Source organism: Lissotriton vulgaris, chromosome 3_2 (genome assembly GCF_964263255.1).
Source record: "Lissotriton vulgaris chromosome 3_2, aLisVul1.2, whole genome shotgun sequence".
Lineage (NCBI taxonomy): Eukaryota > Metazoa > Chordata > Amphibia > Caudata > Salamandridae > Lissotriton > Lissotriton vulgaris.
Window position 1 is genome coordinate 20,959,446 of NC_141690.1, and position 14,265 is coordinate 20,973,710.

Here is a 14,265-nt window from a genome sequence, read left to right on the forward strand (position 1 = left end):
CTAAGAGAAGGCATTGCAAGAGGCTGGAGAGAATTTGGAGGAGGCACTATGATACATCTGCTAAGCAGTCCTACAGACTAGCAGTGAAAGAATATCACAGGGAGATTGTTTCAGAGAAAAAATCCTTTTTAGCTAAAAGGATCGATGAAGCAGATAGCTCCTGTAAAGAGATCTTTAAGATTGTTAAAGAATACACATCTCCCTCCTGCTGTACTCCTGCGTCTGCTTTCTCGGAACCTTGGATCATGGAGCTTGCAGCATTTTTTACTAATAAAATCCGCACTATTCAGTCAGCTTTGCAAGGAACTCAAAACATCTCGAGTATGGGCTCAGCGATCGACGGCCCCTCCTACCCTTGGTTATGCCCGACGGCAACGCATAGGGGCCCCACCCTGCACTGTTTTCCCCCTTTAGAGCTTCAGGCTTCGCTTGACCTTCTGTCTAGCCTGAAATCTGGATCTCCACTGGACCCTTGTCCCGCCAAGTGTCTTGCGACCCTGGCGCCTGCCCTTAACCCGATCATCAATCCTCTCATTAATGCTTCTCTGAATTCGGGCAAAGTCCCCTCCACCTGGAAACAGGCCCTGGTTCTTCCCCTCATTAAAAAAACGAATGCAGATGCCAAACTGCATTCGAACTACAGGCCAATCTCGCTGCTTCCTGCCCTGGCCAAGGTTACTGAAAAATATGTGCACACCACCCTTACCAACTTTTTAGAGGCTAACTCCCTATTACATCAGTCACAGTCTGGTTTTAGGTCCAACCTGAGCACCGAAACCGCTCTTCTTGAGGTTACAGAGGCTGTGAAGGAAACCCTCGACAGGGGTGGAAAGGCCCTGCTTATCATGCTCGATTTGTCGGCGGCCTTCGACACCGTTCCCCACGACCTCCTCCTAACTAGACTCTGGGAGATTGGGATGCGGGGAACGGTGTTCGCATGGTTTCAGTCTTTCTTGGCCGACCGGAGACAAACGATCTGGGCTCCCCCTTTCTCCGCCCTGATGCCGCAGCTTGAAGTTGGGGTCCCGCAGGGCTCCATACTTAGTCCCTCCCTCTTTAATGTCTTCCTTACGCCTCTGGCGGCACGGGTGGAGGAGCTAGGGGCCCAGATCATATCCTATGCGGATGATACACAACTCCTGTTCACTTGTGACAGGGGATGTGACTTCGATGGAGCAGCTATTCGGAAGTGTTTGGAGTTTGTGTTTGAATGGTTCGGGAAAAATGGCCTCAAATGCAACTCTGACAAATCCGAAATACTGTTCTTTGGCTGTTCTGCAGACCCAAGATGGAAGCAATGGTGGCCTTCGGCCATGTTTCCCCCTGCCAGCGATTCGGCCACAGCTAAGAATTTGGGTATGATGGTTGATAACACCCTTTCCTTCAAGGCCCAGGTTGTTGGCTTGACTGGGAAGTGCTTTGCCATCTTAAGGATGTTGCGTAAGTTTTTGCCCTATCTATCGTCTGAGCATAAGAAGATCCCGGTGCAAGCACTAATAGGCTCGCGACTAGACTACGCTAACATCCTTTACTTAGGTCTGCCTGAATATCTGCTGACTCGTCTGCAGATAGTTCAAAATTCTGCAGCCAGAGCAATCTTTGGTCTAACTAGAAGAGCCAGGGCCAGCAATCTCCTTGTCTCTCTGCATTGGCTGCCGATTCGTAAGCGCATCTTTTTTAAGACCTTAATTACAGCTTTTAGGGCGCTTCACAATTTCAGCGCGGAATATCTGCAAAGAAGGGTCCATTTCTATCTCCCATCTAGACCTCTGAGATCTGCGGCCCAGGCCAAGGCTATCGTCCCAACAGTGAAGCGTGCTCGCTGTGGAGGCCGTTCCTTTAGTTACCTTGCACCCCATCTCTGGAACACACTGCCTCTGAGTCTGAGGATGTGCACCGATCTCTCTGTTTTTAGGAAGGGACTTAAAACTTATCTTTTTGCCCTGTAATTGCTGTTCTGGTTAATCATGGTGCTGCTATGACGTTATGTTAGTTGTTGGTATTTTGGTGTGATGATCTTTAGCGCCGGGACGCTCTTTGGAGCAGCTGAGCGCTCTACAAAACAAATAGTAACATAACATAACATAACATTGGATAAGACCTTGTACTGCCACCCTTTTGGCCTCTAGGGGAAGTAACGGGAGCACTTTCCTCAGGATTCTAAGTAGGCCAAAACAAGTGGCGGACAGCTTTTTGGCCTGGGTGGAGAAGGAAAGTGTTAGACCTGGCACCTTGGCGTGAGTCTCCCTTCCACTTTTTGCTGATGTGCCTCCGATGTTTTGCTGGTTTTCCGATACTCAGGGCACTGCGCCACGGCTGATCCGTGCCGCAGTGCAAGTGCTCCCTACTGTAAAACTGTACATACGATTGGTATCCATGATTGGTGCATTGGATTTACTGTCAGTCCCTAGTAAAGCGCACTAGAGAGTGCCGGGGCTTGTAGATGCCAATACTGCTGGTGGGCCTGCAGCGCTGGTTGCGCCACCCACCAAAGCAGCCGTAAAGTTGTGTCCGGGAACTGCGACCGCAGAACCCGCTTGCGGTCTCGTACTGTCACGCTAGCTGGGCAAGTGCACCCACTTGCCAGCCCCTGAACCTTCCCTTGACTACATATTAGTCACCCCTATGGTAGGCCTACGGGCAGGGTGCGTTGTAGGTGTAAGGTAGGACAAGCCCTGATGTGTGTGGCATGTCCTAGTAGTGACTTACAACCAAGACCGTATTTCACTATTGAAGGCTACCTGCTCCATTAGGCCAGACTGAGCTGCGAGAATTATTACACCCTATAATTCCCGCAGGCTCAAGGAGCATGGTAGCGAGTCATGTTTAGTATGCCTGAATTCAGGATGATAAAATATTTCTTGTAGTCAAGTTTATTTTAGTATCCTGGGTTTGCAAATGCTACTTTTAGAAAGTTAGCATTTGCTTGCTTAACCATTTCAGCCCGCCTCTGCTGGTATGTGTATCTGACTGTCTGGGATGTGTGAGTGACAGGGCTGGAGGGATGACAGGTGGTGAATGCGCAGATTGCACCTTAGTGGGAGGTAGGAGTGCCTCTTGACTCGAACTGTAGCTGTGCTCGGCCACCACAATGCTGGCTCCACCCTCCTGGGGAGCGGCGGATGACTCTGCCGGCACCTGGCCCAGGAAGGGCGAAGCCCCCATCAACAAGGTACTCTGGCCGCCCCTGTCCGCACAATGCTGGCTCCACCCCCTGTGGGGCGTCTGATGCGCCCACCCCTCACACTGAAAGCAGAAGCCGGAGTACACCCGCCGGGGTACTCAATGACTGAGAGTGGCTATGCAAAGGCCCCCCTGGCCTGCGGGAACAAAAGAATTGGCCTATAAAAGAAGGAGCCCTGCTCCTTGAAAATTAGATCCTGTTTTGGCCACAGAAGGACTCTGCCCTACAAGAAGGACCGTGAGAGACAAGGAAGGGTGCTGACTCTTGCCTGTGTCTGGTGCCTTGCTGCTGAAGGAGAGGAAGAAGAAAAGACTACGAGAAGACTTTTGCTTTACTTTGTGCCAAACTCTGCTAAAGAGATCTCTAAGGGCTTGCTGTGAACTTGCCCCCTGACCAGCGTCCCAGGACCAGTGGACGCTACCCCCTGAAAGAAAGCGACTGCGGGTGCTGACCATCGCCGCAGCACCGACGGAGGAATCTCCTCCAAGGCAACAACATCCACCTGACCACCGCGTGACCGGGGCCCAAAGCAACAGCGAGAGCAAAGTAAGGACCAGCCGCTGCTGGCCCGAACACCGTGACCGCAACTGCACTGGGAGCCCGAGAGCACAGCGAAGGAGGACCCGTCCGGTCCGAGCTCTCGAGGTGACTGCATAACGAGCAGCCACTCACCTGCAAAGACGGACAGTTGCCCTGTGAGAATCTGCAAAGTCGGTAACCTGCCCGACAGCCCAGCTGTGAGCGCACAGCTGCACCGGCACTTGGCTGGGTACGTCCTGCACTTGGGGACCGCACTGCCACTTGCCACCACCGCACAGCCGCCGCCGCCAGGGTCGGAGCGGACGACGAGGAGAGGACCCTGCCGCCACAGACCACCGCTGCCCCGGATGACCAGTGACCTGCTCGGCTGAAGAGCCGCAACGATCAGCGACCCCGGGAAGGCAACGCGACGTGGGACAGATCCCCTGGAAGCCGCCGGCTCCACAAGAACTTTGGTTAACACCGGCCTACGGGCCCAAAAAGAACTGCTATAAGAACTGTGGTAACCTGAACTGAGTAACTTGCAACCGTTATCATAAAGTACGTTGACTGTATTCACAAGCCTGCTTAAAATCTATATAAAGATATATATTTTTACAGAATACAGCCTGGTCTCGTTGTGTGGTGGGTTGGTTGTAAAGGTGTACTATTGCAAGTGTTTAACCTATATGCCCCAAAGATTAGCCTGCGACTGCTTAAGCCACACTACCTAGAGGGTAAGCAGAGGTTGTCTGGAAGGTAACCCTCAGCCCTGACGAGGAAGTGGAGAGTCCCTGCTTGTCGCTAGTGTTGCACTGCGCCAACTAGAGACTCCCCCTTCCTACAGAAAGTTTGTTGTCTAGCCATACTCCGAGGCTTTTAACACTTTCCTTGTGAGTGGGGGGGGGGGGACCCAGAGCACTGGGCCACAAGGAGGTGAAAGACACAGGGAAGGTTGGGCCTAGGAGCATGAGCTCCGTCTTTTCTCCGTTTAGTTTAAGGGAGGAGTTGGTCATCCATCCCTTAACGTCCTCTAGGCAATTTAGCAGGTCTGCTGGGGAGTGAGTGCTGTTCTCCGTGGCCAGCGAGACCACAAGCTGGGTGTCGTCGGCATATGACACGATTTTAATGCCATATGGTTCGACAACACCCGCCAGCGGCCTCATGTACGCGTTGAACAGTACAGGGCTCAGAGAGGAGCCCTGTGGCACTCCAAGGCGCTCGCAGTCATTTTTAATAATCTGTTCCTGATTGCTAGCATCATTTGTAACATCGCCTACCTGTGCTCCCCATATTGTGTTGCAGAAGGTGTGCCTCCCCTCCCCCTTTCTACCGCAGCTTGCTGTGCCGATTGTGTGGAGGGCAGGCGGCCATCTTGGGAGTAGTCCCAGACCCCGGCTCGACTGGTGGCAGCGCTCTAGCTGGGTGAGGGAGACTTTCGCATAAATTGACTCCCGGACTGGGTCGCTTGCGGCTAGGGTAGGTGGTGGCAGCTCCTACTTGTACCCGTTTGCACTGCAGAGACAGTATGTGTTTTGATCAGTTCTAATTTTAACGTTGTGCTTTTCACTGCTGCATTTTCACTGGGCTCGAGTCTCGCCCCAAGGCGCTAGCACTCATTTTTAATATTCTGTTCCTGACTGCTAACATCATTTGTAAGATCGCTTACTTGTGCTCCCCATATTGTGGTGCAGAAGGTGTGCCTCCCCTGCCCCGTTCCACCGCAGCTTGCTGTGCCGATTGTGTGGAGGGCAGGCGGCCATCTTGGGAGCAGTCCCGGACCCCGACTCGACTGGTGGCAGCGCTCTAGCTGGGTGAGGGAGACTTTCGCATAAATTGACTCCCGGACTGGGTCGCTTGCGGCTAGGGTAGGTGGTGGCAGCTCCTACTTGTACCCGTTTGCACTGCAGAGACAGTATGCGGTTTGATCAGTTCTAATTTTAACGTTGTGCTTTTCACTGCTGCATTTTCACTGGGCTCGAGTTTCGCCACAAGGCGCTAGCACTCATTTTTAATAATCTGTTCCTGACTGCTAACATCATTTGTAAGATCGCTTACTTGTGCTCCCCATATTGTGGTGCAGAAGGTGTGCCTCCCCTGCCCCGTTCCACCGCGGCTTGCAGTGCCAATTGTGTGGAGGGCAGGCGGCCATCTTGGAAGTAGTCCCGGACCCCGGCTCGACTGGTGGAAGCTCTCTAGCTGGGGGAGGGAGGCTCTCGCATAAATTGACTGCCGGACTGGGTCGCTTGCGGCTAGGGTAGGTGGTGGCAGCTCCTACTTGTACCCGTTTGCACTGCAGAAGCAGTATGTGTTTTGTTCAGTTCTAATTTTAACGTTGTGCTTTTCATTGCTGCATTTTCACTGGGCTCAAGTCTCGTGCCAAAGCACTCATTTTTATTAATCTGTTCCTGACTGCTAACATCATTTGTAACATCGCTTACTTGTGCTCCCCATATTGTGGTGCAGACGGTGTGCCACCCCTGCCCCGTTTTATCGCGGCTTGCTGTGCCAATTGTGTGGAGGGCAGGCGGCCATATTGGGAGTAGTCCTGGACCCCGGCTCAACTGGTGGCAGCGCTTTAGCTGGGGGAGGGAGGCTCTCGCATAAACTGCACATGCTATCCCGGACGCGCAGTGGGCGCGACGCCGGCGTGCCGAAGGCGCACCAAAGGCAAGCATGTCTGCCCCCGGGCGCGCCTAGCGCTGGCCATGCTGCCCGATTTTCCTCCGAGCAGCTGGTAGGTAAGAGGAGATATAACCGTGAGGAGATTATGGCATTAAACACCGTGGAATGTAGAGGTGATACGCAGTGGGAAGTTCTGGATAGTTATTCCAGAATGCGCCCCTTCTGTAAATTTTGCTTTCAACAAACAACTATGGCTGCTCCCGCCTCCCAAGTTAGCAATAAGATCATGATTTTAGCGGCACTTATAAACGCCCGATCTATGGTTAAACATGCTGCTGATATTTTCGAGCTTCTGTCGGATGTCCGACTTGATATTCTATTCATCACTGAGACATGGTAAATGGCTCATGTGCCCCGGTGGTGGAGCTTGCTATTCCTAGAGGCTTTAAAATTATTCAGGCTGATCGCCTAATTGGGAGAGGTGGGGGATCATTAGTGGTGTTCAGAGACATCTGGCCTTTCTCCAGTGAGGTATCGGAAGAACTGGGCGAGGGGGAGGTTTTACATTTGTCTCTCATTCTCACTCCCCACTTTACGCTGGAAGGCACGTTGGTATATCGTCCCCCAGGTCCACCGGGGTCCTTCCTCAAGATTTTGGAGGATGTTATTGTGCCACGTGGCCTGCTCTTTCCTAAGTTCTTACTACTGGGGGACATTAATGTCCATCTGGATGCTTATGAAGTCCCTGACTCAAGAAGTCTGCTTGACTACTTTAATTTAGCTCAGCTAACTCAGTGGGTTAAGATGCCTACTCACTCGGTGGGCCACCTATTGGATCTAGTCTGCTCCAACTTTGACTTATCCTTATCGGACCCAGAATATGTTAACTGGTCCGATCAGCTTTTGATTAGGTTTTCCTGGTCTTTAGAGAAGCCACCTTGCACCTTTGCTCCTTCCCTTGGCGTACGTCCCCTAAAGATCAGCCTACCAGCTTTTTCTGAAGCTCTACTTCAGGGCCGTCCGACATTGGGCTTGGATCTAACTGAGGCTGTGCAGCATTTTAATTCCTGGATTGGCCGTGGAGTTAGTTCTTCTGTGAAGCCTACTGCCAGTACTAAAAAGTGCTCCTCTCCCTCAAATCCCTGGTTTTCGCATGTTTTGAGAGAAATGAAACTGGGTTGTAAAAAACTGGAGCATTGCTGGAGGCGTGTCTATTGCCCACTAGCCAAGGTGGCGCTTCGCGCTGCCCAGAGGGAATATTATGCTGCCATCAGGATGGATAAAAGTAGCTACCATGCAGGTAGAATAACTAAGGCCAATAACAAGAGAAAGGACACTTTTGCTATTGTTCAGAGCTTTCTTTCCCCCTGTGCCAAGCAATCAACGTTGCCATCCTCGGAGCAGTGGTGTGAGGACCTGTCTTACTTTTTTGTTGATAAAATAGCTGGAATTCAGGATAGCCTGCGCACTGCTTTTCCCAATCAGAAGAACGCTTCCTTGGCATCTCCACTACCCCTCAGCCCCCCTGCCAACATGTTTAAGGAATTTTCACCGCCAGTTGAAGTTGACATCCTAGCGGTTCTGAAATCTATGAAGTCTGGGTCTCCCACCGACCCCTGTCTAGCTCGTGTACTAGGAGGGGTGGAAGAGGTGGTCAGCCCTGAGGTTACTGAGATCATCAATCTCTCCTTTCAGACGGCTACGGTCCCTACGTGCTGGAAGCAGGTCAAACTTTTGCCACTTCTTAAAAAATCGTGGTTGGATCCATTGGTTCCATCTAATTACCGACCAATTTCTCTCCTGCCAGTGTTGGCAAAGGGGCAGTTGGATGCCTTTATCTAGGAATCACATGGTTTGCACCCGCTCAATCTGGCTTTTGTGCTGCTTACAGCACCGAAGCAGCTCTGTTTCAAATGTCCGAGGCCATCAGGCAGTGCCTAGACGGAGGCGGCAGAGCGGCCCTGATTTTGTTGGACCTCTCTGCCACCTTCGACACGATGCCCCATCAACTCCTTCTTACCCGGTTGTCATCCATCGGCATCATCGGCCCTGCTTTGGAGTGGTTAACATCATTCCAGGACAATCGGACTCAGCAGGTGTGGATGCCTCCCTATTCGTCCTTGCCAGGTTACTCTCCATTGGGGTGCTGCAGAGGTCCACTTTAAGTCCCCTGCTGTTTAACATTTACTAGACCCCCCTGATCTCCTCAACTGAGGAATTGGGTGCAAAAATGATAGCCTATGCGGTTGACACCCAATTACTATTTACTTGACCGGGCTCGGATCTGGATACTTCATCTGTCCAGACCTGCCTTTCATCGTCTTCCGCTGGCTCGCACTTGCCCAACTGGAGTGCAATGAAGAAAAATCAGAAAGTCTCCTCTATAGACAGTTCCCTGTCAACTTCAGAGAATCGTTGGGGCCTCCCAATGTGCCCCGCCCTAATTCTGTGGGAAATCAGGCAAAAAATGTGGGGGTGTGGTTCGGGGAAAACTTAAAGTTTGACGAACACATTAAGAAATTAACCGGTGTATGCTTTGGCACCCTCAAAGCTCTCAGAAGATTTTTCCGCTTGCTTCCAATGGAGGCCAAAGAAATAGTGGCGCGTACCCTCATTCTCTCTAGCCTCGATTACGCCAATGCCCTGTTTATTGGTATTCCGGCCTGTTTGATCAAGCGCCTCCAGATTATACAGAATGCTCTGACTAGACTTCTCTTTAACATCTCAAGAAGGTCCGGCAGCATCTATGTAGTCTGCACTGGCTCCCAGTGGCTCAACTGGTATTGTTTAAGACCTTTATCTTTTCTTACAGAGCCATCCATGGGCAAGGGCCACTGTACTTGAGGAGACGTTTCACTCTGTATACGCCTAACCCCCCCCCTCCGTTTGGCTATTTAATGCCGGATGGCCATCCAACGGTTTCGACGGGCGTGCTTGGGTGGACAATCTATCTCTGTGAAAGCTGCCGCTGCATGGAATGCCCACCCGTGAAGCTTCGGGCCATTCAGGACTTCACTCAAAACTCACCTTTTTAAAATGACTGAGTAACTCTCCTCCTCCTCTGCCTACTGTCCTTCTGTATGTGCACGCGCCACGACACTCTTGAGTATTTGAGCGCGCTACAAAACTATCTATAACATATCCATAACATAACACATTGAGGACAAAGTATCGAAAGGTAAGTGCATATAGGTAAGTATAGATTTACTATTCATAACTCCACCTCTACACACCTACCATGTATATATATATATATATATATATGTATATGGTGGTATATATATATATATATATATGTATATATATTGCGAAGGTACATATAAGTAGAGTAAGATATCGAAAAACTCTGGGGCATATTTAACACTGCCATAGGGAGAAGGAGCAGGAGGAAAACAAGGCGGGGGTAGAGGGGGCGTAAGAAGATCCACCTCACCGCCAGTAACACGAAGCAGGAGGGGGTTCAACAAACGGAAGTGACGGAGGAAGAGAGTCACACCATTGTGAACCTTACCAATAAAACCCTGACAGCTACTGAAGAATCTGTTCTGATGTTAGGTTTGAACTTTTGCCCACGCAGACACATGGAATTTGCACAAACCCGGATAGATCTCTACAAATTTACCCGCAAGCTTAAATTGTATAAGTTTTTCAAGACGAAGGTACAATCCACAACACAGAAGAGGAAAACAAGGAAATCATTGGCGACTGATATCCTCGCTACCAGAGACCTTGGTGCGATTATGGTGCTGGAGGATCTGTATGATGGAGTGTAACGGAGAACCACACTGATCTGAGTAGGTCACAACAAGTCTCCACCACAGGAGTGGCACAAGAAGGAGAGACTACGCCGTTTAAACCTGTCTCCACCTTCAATGCTCAACTGGCATATGACGCCATTGATGTGTTCTCAGATGCCGTCATAAAGGATCTAACAGCATTTCGCAAGAAACAATATTTCACTAAAAGAGACAATGTTGGCAATTTCTCTAATGCACAGAACCTGGCCCTTAAATCCCTTTGTAAAGATAAAAACACAATTTATAAACCTGCGGACAAGGGCGGGAACATTGTGCTACAAACTAAGGAGGACTACAATAAGGAAGCAGCGAGACAACTTAGCTGCACCTCCACGTACCTTAGGATAACAGAGAAAGAATATCAGACAAGTGTCAATGACTATCATGTGCTTATTACAAAATGGCAGAATGAAGGTCTCCTTGAGATGGAAGAATATATGTTCCTGCGACGCCCGAATCCTATCATTCCCACATTTTACCACCTCCCTAAGGTGCATAAGAACCCCACTGCACCCCCAGGGAGACGGATTGTTGCATCGCAGGGGAGTCTCACTGAGCACTTATCTATGTTTGTGGATTATTTTTTGTTACCTTTTGTTCTGACTTTGAAGTCACATATTCGTGACACTACAGATTTTTTGGAAAAACTGAGTATGATTGAGTGGAAGGAAGGCTATACCCTGATGGTGTTGGACATTACTAGCCTCTACACCTCTATTGATCATGGTGATGGTCTGTTGGCCATTAAGTACTATCTAGACTAGAGACCCCAGAAATTTATGAGGCATAGTGAAATGGTGTTGGAATTTGTACAATTCTGCCTGACTAACAATATTTTCCTTTTCCAGACAGAACTGTTCCGTCAGGTGTCAGGGACTGCGATGGGCACCTGCTTCGCCCCCAGCTATGCAAACTTGTTTGTAGGCTGGTGGGAGGAGCAGGTGGCCTGGGGGGCAGACAACACAACATGGACCCAAAATCTGATCAGTTGGCATTGTTTCATAGACGATCTGTTTATCGTCTGGAACGGTACAATTGAGAGTGCTAAACACTATATGGGGAGACTAAATGAGAACAGTGTAAACCTAGAATTCTCGGGGGAGGTGAGTCAAACCACTGTGAATTACCTCGACGTGACTATCTATGTCGAGGGAGGGACACTTAAAAGTAAACTTTTCCGGAAACCCACAGCAGGCAATAGTGTTTTGAGAGCTACTAGTAGTCATCCAGTTAGTCTTGTTAAGAGTATGCCCTATGGGGAATTACTCAGGATTAAACGCAATTGCAAGGATGATGAAGAATTTCAAATGGCAGCCAGTGCATGCATTGAACGCTTTAAGTTGAGAGGGTACGGAGTGGAACTTCTCATTGATGCATATAAAAGAGCCAACTCCACACAGAGGAAAGATCTGTTTAAAAGCAAGGAAAAGAACACATCAGCCACCAGAGGGGGCAAATTCAGGCTCATAACTACCTTTTCCCAGGATGCCGCTTTTCTGAATAAGACCATCAAGAGAAGCTGGCATATTTTGCAGACTGATCACCTACATAAGGATGATTTACCCACCAATCCCCAGATCACATATCGTAAGGCACGTTCTATTAAGAACGATTTGGTGCAGAGTCATTTGATCGAGTCCTCCAAGACAAGTGCTTTTGGTGAAATCTGTGGCTTTTCCCCTTGTGGGAAGTGCAAGGCGTGCAAGTTCAGCAAAAGAGTAAGATCTTACATAATCCCTAATACGGGGATACAACGCAGGATCAACAAATTCATAACTTGTTCCACGCCCTACTGCGTATACTGCCTTACTTGCCCTTGCGGGCTGCGGTATATTGGCAGCACTGTCAATCCACTAAAGATGCGTATTTTAGAGCACATGCGCGCTATTGCCAATTTCGATGAGGCGTACCCGGTGGTGCGCCACTTCGATCAAGCACACAAGCGCAACAGGGACCTGTTGAGCTTTTTTGGCTTGGATCATGTACCACTGAACCCAAGAGGAGGGGATAGGCTTGTCCGACTCCGCAGACTCGAGTCTAGATACATAATTGATCTGCAGACCAAAATGCCACTGGGTATGAACATACATGAAGAACTAGCATCTCATCTTGGGTAATAGGATATGGCATCCTTACTGGGATTAATTGTCGATTATGAATTTCGAGCTGTGTATGTATTCGACTTGGAATCCCTCTGGTATATGGAGCTGATGACCTTTATTGTTTACTTGATCTGCAATTTATTAGATTTTGCTTTTGTATATATTATAGTTATACCTTGATAGGCATTCTTTGTGTTATATATGTCAATAACCATGATATCATGCTTTGTGATCTAGTCTTAATTAGTTGTCTTTGCCTATTTAATGAATTGATAGGAGTGAGGGTACTCCTTGATTCTAGCCCATCCAGGGCTTGATTGTTTGAGATTATTCATTTATTCTTATTCCTTCTGGGGGAGTGTTTGGGGAAAGCAGATTAATTTTAGCCGTTTGTACATAGACATTGAGAGTTTATTAATTTCTGTATAGACATGAAGTATACTGTGTTTCATAACATTCATATTAAGGTGTCTGATAAAGCCCATCCTGGGCGTAATTAGAATGCCACAGTCATGTCATTGCTGGTGGATTTAGACACTCCAAGATGGCACCTATGCTTTTCTCCCCTCCCTATAGGTATGTACTATGTTTATTTTCATGACCCCTGTGTTTAAAATGACGACGCCTCTGCCGGTTCGGTAAACTTAGAGAAAGGTTCCGACCGAAACGCGTCAGTTTGCTGTGTTACTATTAAATCTGTGATAACGTACCTCCGTGAGTGCTTCCTTCTTCCGCGGGAGAAATACGTTTGGGGAGGTGGAGCAGTACTGGATTTGCGAGTGCACCCTCGCAACGGGAGCACCCGCCTGGGAGTGCGGCGCTTTGGTGTTTCCTGAGCTGCAATATATATGTATATGGTGGTATATATATATATATATATCAACAGAATCCTCACGATCGCGATCAAGGAAGACAAGCCACACCATCAGGTACTTCAAGGGTTGTTTATTTGGGCATAAACAATCAATATATGTATATATATTGCGAAGGTACATATAAGTAGAGTAAGATATCGAAAAACTCTGGGGCATATTTAACACTGCCATAGGGTCAACTTTTTTTCTGCATTTACGTGAATTATTCATAGTGCCACTTCGTTTAGTGTGGCTTATCAAAAATAAGTTGCAAGGTAGGCCTTCCTGTGGAAAATACTCCTGCAAAACACAACAATGTAACATGTAAATACCATTTGTAAAGCGCACAGCTACCTCCAACTGAGGTGTCCCGGCGCTGTCCGTATACCACTTAGGAAGCCTTCCTGGTTTTTCCCTGTGAAATGTCCACTCCTGGGCACCCCCAAGGTGAAGCCAGTCATCCCAGCGCTGTTGGGGCCGTTGTGGAGATTAAGCAAGCTATTGCCCAGAGTTGCAGAGTGGGACCCATGATTAGAATAGGCACTGAGGCAAGAATTATCAGGTGCGAGGAAATTGAGCCCAAGACCCGCCGAGGCAGGTATTGAACCCTGGTGCCGGACCAGACCTCTTTATCAGGGTCTGCTGCTCTAACCATTTGAGCCACCCTTTTCCACAATGTGATATTGACAAGGATTTCCTTGTACGCAACTAAAAAAGAAAAAAATGCTGCTAAGTCTCATTAGCAGCTGTTTCTTACGGCTAGGAATTACCTGGTCTTAAAAATTACATTAACACACTTGTATAATAGGGGCCTCATTTATGAGGTTTTGGCAGAGGGCAGCGCCGCAAGGAATCTTGCTGCGCTGCCTTGCTTCAAAAGAAAAGGGCAGGAATGCACCATATCTATAAGATACAGGGCATTCCTGCCCTTTTCCCCAGTGCTGGGGCACAATGGGCTGCCATGTGCCAACACAGGCACCCTTACTATGGGGCTAGCGTGCCTGCGTTGCAGGGCTGATGGGTTTTGTGCAGGAATTAATCACTCAATCAGGGATTTATATAACGCGGCTACTCACCTGTGAGGGTCTCAAAGTGCTGGAGGGGGGCTGCTGATCAGTCTGGGTGTGAAGGTTTCAGTCAAAGAGCCAGGTCTTGAGGTCCTTCTTGAATTGGGTCAATGACAC